Raw genomic sequence first — 6,803 nt, forward strand, 5'->3', positions numbered from 1 at the left:
AGGACTAAAATAACGAGAGAAACATAACGTAAATGCACGAGAACGAGCCATTTAAGTCGCATGAATATGCTCCTATCAAATGCCCCCACACTTAGCTTTTGCTAGTCCTCGAGCAAAACAGAATAAAAACAAATAAACAAAACGACACTAAACACGTAAAACACAACCTAAACCTTCCAACAACCGTCTTAGGGATTTCCAATGCACATGACATGTTAAAAATCATCATTCTCACAGATTTTAGTCATCTTCACACTTAAGTACATTCTTAATCATAGTCACCATATACTAGTTCACAATTAAGCATTTAAAACCATGTTTTGAATGTAGTAACATGCCTTAGAGAATTTGCTCAATTCCTTACAAGATATGCACTCGATTTTCACTCAGAATTTCTAACTACACACCCTAATCTAGTCATATGTGAGAAGATTGATGTAACATGAAAACGAACACTCACATATAAGTATCACAAAGAACACAATTTCTGGAGTTAATAAGCATGTTTAGATATGATCTCATGAATGGAATGCTACTACTTAGATGCGAGAACCAGTGACACCATAAGCTCATACCAAGTTCAAACTCCACAAATTGAAATACACAACACTCAAGATAGAAGTCAAGGGTTGTAACGGGGCTTGGGGTATGTGGATAACAAAGAAGGGATATGGAAAACAAAGGTTCTTAAAAAAAAATAGTGAGCAAAGCATTTGAATCAACTTAGAATTCACTTTTGAATGAAAACTCAACTTTTGAACAAAAAGGGAGAATTTAGACAATTTACGCCCAGAATTGGTGTTTTGGAACCTTTCTTCAATCACTTATTCTTTTCTTTGAAATTTTTTTTTCTAATTTTTTTTTTTTTTTTTTTTTTTTTTTTTCTTTTTGAATCTCAAAACATAAACACTTAAACATTCTCTCCCCCACACTTATTTTCTTTCATAATGTAACTCAAAAGGAATTCAATTAAGTCATGCTCACTATCTTTTAAGAACAAGGGTGGGGATTGTCCTAAACTAGGCTAGGTGAGGAAAAAGTGGGTTAACAAAGAACATGGGCTAACACGGCTCAACGGGGGTACAACTTACAACATATACGAAATATGGGAAGTGAGGCTATTTGGCTATGGTGGCAACTACACAACTTCATCTTGAATATGTGTTATGCAAATCAATAACATGCTTTGAATGAAATGGGCATGAGTTCTAGCATTTGGAACTATATGATGAAACGCCTTCTAAGTAGTAACCAAGCAAAGAATAATGAGATCATGCAACGACTTTAGAAAACAAGAAATCACAGATTATACTCTCCAAAGAACGTTATAGGCTCAAGTCTCTCAGGGTTGTAGCGTTTGTTTGAGTTCCTTCCTTCAAGCATGTTACAAAAATGAATTTTGTTTCTTTAATGATTGCATGTGAAGTCATACATTATAACCATAACCAAGCATATACCAAGAGTAAATCAAACTGTTCTCTATGTTTATAACTCTTTCTAACCGTCATGCAATTACAAACCAAATCCTCATCATAACGTTGGAAGGTTCCCTAAGACACAAAAACAACTCAAAACACTCTTTTTAGGCTTTTCAAAAAAATGTTTTTCAAATTTTTATGTGATTTTCGGAGTTATAAAACAAAACACGCTAAAACAGTTTAAAAACACCTTAAAAACATTTAAAACAGCAAGGAACAACACTTGAAGTTATGGGTGATAAAATTCAACGAATTTGAATCAACATACTTAGTTACCCCCCCCCACACTTAAATCAAACATTGTCCTCAATGTTTTAAGCATAGATTCACACAAAGCATAAGTAAATACACAAAAAGCACTTAAACATACTAAACATGGCAGAATGTAATTAACAAAGAGAAGAGTTTAGAGACGCAAATCTGGTTATAGAGTGTAAATTCCATCTTCTCCTTGGTAATTGCATTGAGGCTTTTGATCTTTGTGATTCCACAGGCTTACTCTTGAACTGGTTTCTGCCCATCGTTGATTTTCCTTTGTGCTACTTCTTGAACTGGGCAGCAGGATGGTTCTTTTGGTCTCCCCCGAAGGTCTGAGCTTATCCCTTTTATCTGTTTCTTTGTTCAATCTTTCCAATTCGTATTGAAAAGGGTTGGAGGATAACTCAGCCTATGTTTGTCTCCACATGCTTCAATGTATCATTTTCACTTGCCTTACTCGCTCCCCTTTGCAGAAGTGGTCCCTTCTCCGGAAGTGTATCAACCGTTGAAGATGACTACTCGAGAGCAACGCTAGGTAAGCAATCAGGAATAGATTCCAGGCAGTTGGCTCCAGAACGGAAGATTGACTCCAAGTGCCGGCTGATTGCTTGTTTTACTTTGCCATGCGAGTAAGAACAAGGACAAAGAAAAAGACAGGGAAAGAGCATGATATGAGATACTTTTGCTTTTGACCTTGATGATATGAGATACCTTTGCTTTTGAAGAAGCGGTGAATGAATCAGCACATGTATTTGTTGTGCTGTTTCCTCCTGGGTCATCTGTACTCCAGACATCTGGTATCATCTTTGGGGAAGAAGAAAGAATTTAGTGTTTCGAAAGGCTTTGCTGGGAGTGCACCCTCAGAGGTGAGGAAGAGTTGGGCATTTTCTTCAGGTTTGCCCTGCCATAAAAGACGAAGGTCGACATATATAGAGATAATAGCAAGTGGTGGTACTTTTTACCTTTGTCGACAAACGTTTTGATCCCGCAACTCTGGTTTTTTGAAATAGTGGCGCCTCTTCGATTTCTGAGCAGGCGCCCCTTCGATTTCTGAGCGACACGTGGTAGTGCAGATGCGGCTCCTTTTGACAAAGCTGCACGCGTCTTCTGAAAAGCAGAGAAAGCGTCGCCGAACTTTGCGCTTGTCGGCTAAAGATGTGTAGTTGTGATGATGGCCTCCACGTGTTGTTAGAAAAGAAGAAATCTTTTGACAAAGTTGAACGCGCCTTCTGAAAAGCCGAGAAAGCGTCGCCTAAATTACGCCGGAAATTCTGGCTTTTTGAATTGGTGGACGCGTCGCCTTGGCTTTTTTATTGAGCTATCGATCACCACAACAAACACACTCTGAAGATTTCCCATTCTTGAAAATCGACTCCGGCCCTTTGAAATTTAACTTCATCCCTTCTCTTTGAACACTTTTGAAAAATGGCAAACTCATCGAACCTTAGCTTGGAATTGAGCCTTAGCAGTGATACGGGCGCGCCGCGTCAAGGTAACGTATGGCGCCCTTCTTTCTTTTCTTCTAACGGTCCTCTCACAGGTGAAGACTCCGTGATGCAGGACGCCACAACAGCTACAATAGTAGCTAGGAACCTTCTCACTCCGAAAGATAGTAGGCTGCTGTCAGGACGGTCCGATAAGCTGGCCGTTCAAGAGTCCCTCGCACTTAGTGTTCAGTGTGCGAGTTCTGTGTCCAACATGGGCCAACGCCTGCTTGCCCGCTCCCGTCAGGTGGAATCATTGATGGCAGAGGTGGAAAGTCTCAAGCAGGAGATCCAGCAGCTGAAGTATGAGAATAGAAGTTTGCACGTGCTTGCAAACAACTATTCGACGGGCATGAAGAGGAAGCTTGATGAGCTGCAAGAGTCTGAAGGTCGGATTCACAGTGACCGTCAAAGGTTTTCGTCTTTCCTCCAGAGGCACCTTTTTCCTGGCTCATCCAGCGCTTGGCCAAGTATTGAGGCCTGGAATGCTCTATCTTCGATGCCTCCCGCTCCGATGCCTTCTGCTCCTACGCCTTCCGCTCCGATGCCATCTGTTCCTACGCCTTCCGCTTCAAGAGTAAAGCCACGTAGTGGGGCCTCAAGCAAACAACCTTTGTGAAGCACCATCTTTCTTTGTTTAGCAGTGCCTATCAATAAATCAAACATTTTCTCAATGTTACAATCATAGACTCACACAATTAATAAACAAACAAACAATAACAACTAAACAACCTAACAAGGCAGAAACGAAATAGCAACAAAGAGAAGAGTTTTTTAGGAATCTGGATTTGGAGTGCTTTCTAAGTCTTCCTTTGTTGAATGCATGGGTTACCTCCCAAGTAGTGCTTGCTTTTACGTCTTGCAGCCGGACGGTACCTCCGTTTAAGCTTGACTAGGTTCCACGGCATGGAGGGGTACCTCCTCCACGACATGCTCCTCAAACATCTCGTAATAGGGCTTCAATCGATGCCCATTCACTTTGAATTCTTGCTGCGTCCTTGAACTTTTGATTTGCACTGCACCATGAGGGAAAACATTAGTAACAACAAATGGGCCAAGCCATTTAGAACGCAACTTACCAGGAAACAAACGTAGGCGAGAGTTGAAAAGTAACACTTTCTGCCCAACTGTGAAGGTCTTGGTTCGAATCATTTTATCATGGAATGCTTTGGTCTTGGCTTTGTACATCCGGGCATTCTCATAGGCTTCATTCCGAATCTCCTCAAGTTCATTCAATTGGAGCTTCCTATGAACTCCCGCTGCATCTATGTCCATGTTGAAAGTCTTCACGGCCCAATGTGCCTTGTGCTCTAACTCTACGGGCAAATGACATGGCTTACCATAGACGAGCCGAAAAGGTGACATTCCAATGGGTGTTTTGTATGTCGTACGATATGCCCACAGTGCATCATCTAAACGTAAGCTCCAATCCCTCCTTGTTGGTCCAACGGTCTTCTCCAAAATTTGTTTGATTTCTCGGTTAGACACCTCGGCTTGGCCATTTGTTTGAGGATGGTAAGGTGTGGAGACCTTATGGTTGACATGGTACTTTCTTAGCAACGCCTCAATGGTCCGATTGCAAAAGTGAGACCCTCCATCACTTATGATTACTCTCGGCATTCCAAACCTAGCAAAAATGTTAGTTTTCACGAAATCTGCAACCACCTTAGAATCGTTAGTACGGGTGGCTTTTGCTTCCACCCATTTAGAAACATAATCAACGGCTAGCAAGATATAAGTGAAACCATAAGATGGAGGGAAAGGGCCCATGAAATCAATGCCCCAAACATCAAAAATTTCAACATTAAAGACAGGGGTTTGCGGCATTTGGTCCTTGGTACCTATGTTACCCATTCGTTGGCAACGATCACAAGACATACAAAAGGTTCTAGCATCCCTAAATATAGTCGGCCAATAAAAACCACACTCTAGAACCTTGAGGGCAGTGCGTTGTGTGCCAAAATGACCACCACATGCATATGTGTGACAAAAGCTTAGAATTGAGTGAAATTCAGAATCATGCACACATCTACGTACAATTTGATCTGAGCAATACTTCCACAAATAAGGGTCATCCCAAACATAGAAACGTGCATCATTTTTAAGCTTATCACGTTGGTGCTTGTTTAGTTCATTTGGAAATTGTTTAGCCACCAAGTAATTCACTAAATCTGCATACCATGGTTCACTTACCTCAATGGATAGCAGCTGCTCATCGGGAAAAGTTTCAGGGATAGGTACGGCATGTTCATGCTCCTCGTGGATCATTCGGCTTAAATGGTCAGCCACTACATTCTCGCTTCCTTTCTTATCCTGGATTTCAATATCAAATTCTTGAAGAAGAAGAATCCAACGGATAAGCCTCGGCTTTGCTTCCTTTTTCGTGATCAAGTACCTCAAAGCTGCATGATCAGAATAAACGATTACTTTAGTACCAATTAAATATGAACGGAATTTATCTAAAGCAAAAACCACAGCTAGAAGTTCTTTTTCCGTCGTGGAGTAGTTTAATTGGGCATCATTGAGAGTCCGAGAGGCATAGTATATGACATGCGGCCGTTTGTCTCTTCTTTGTCCTAGAACAGCTCCTAATGCATAGTCGGATGCATCGCACATGAGCTCGAACGGAAGGCTCCAATCTGGAGGTACAATAATGGGGGCCGAGACTAGCTTCTCCTTGAGTTGGTTAAATGCCGAATTACACTCTTCATCAAACTTGAATGGCACATCTTTTTGAAGCAATCGGCAAAGAGGGTTGGACATCTTGGAGAAGTCCTTGATAAAACGCCTATAAAACTCTGCATGGCCAAGAAACGAACGTACCTCTCTAACCGAAGTAGGAGAGGGTAAGTGACGTACAAGGTCTATTTTCGATTTATCTACTTCAATTCCTTTTTCTGAAACAATATGTCCTAAAACTATACCTTGTTTCACCATAAAGTGACATTTCTCCCAATTCAAGACAAGGTTAGTTTCAACACATCGTTTCAAAATTAAGGTCAGATTATCCAAGCAATTATCAAATGAACTCCCAAATACACTGAAATCATCCATGAAAACCTCAATGATCTTTTCAACAAAATCGGAAAATATACTTACAATACACCTTTGGAAAGTGGCCGGTGCGTTGCATAAGCCAAATGGCATGCGACGATAAGCAAATGTTCCAAAGGGACATGTGAATGTGGTATTCTCTTGATCATCCGGGGCTATCACAATTTGGTTATATCCAGAGTATCCATCAAGAAAACAGTAAAAAGCATGACCGGCTAACCTTTCGAGCATCTGGTCGATGAATGGCAAAGGAAAGTGATCTTTCATAGTCATGGCATTTAGCTTCCGGTAATCGATACATACTCGCCATCCAGTCTGAATGCGTGTAGGCACGAGCTCATTCTCATCATTCTTGATAACAGTTACTTCGGACTTCTTGGGAACGACTTGAACTGGAGAGACCCAACGGCTATCGGAGATAGGGTAGATCACTCCGCAATCCAAAAGCTTGATTATTTCCTTCTTCACCACTTCCATCATCGGAGGGTTGAGACGGCGTTGAGCCTCTCGAGTTGGTTTAGCCCCCTCC

This window comes from Pyrus communis, chromosome 5, assembly GCF_041283825.1.
Source record: "Pyrus communis isolate YQ-2024b chromosome 5, ASM4128382v1, whole genome shotgun sequence".
Lineage (NCBI taxonomy): Eukaryota > Viridiplantae > Streptophyta > Magnoliopsida > Rosales > Rosaceae > Pyrus > Pyrus communis.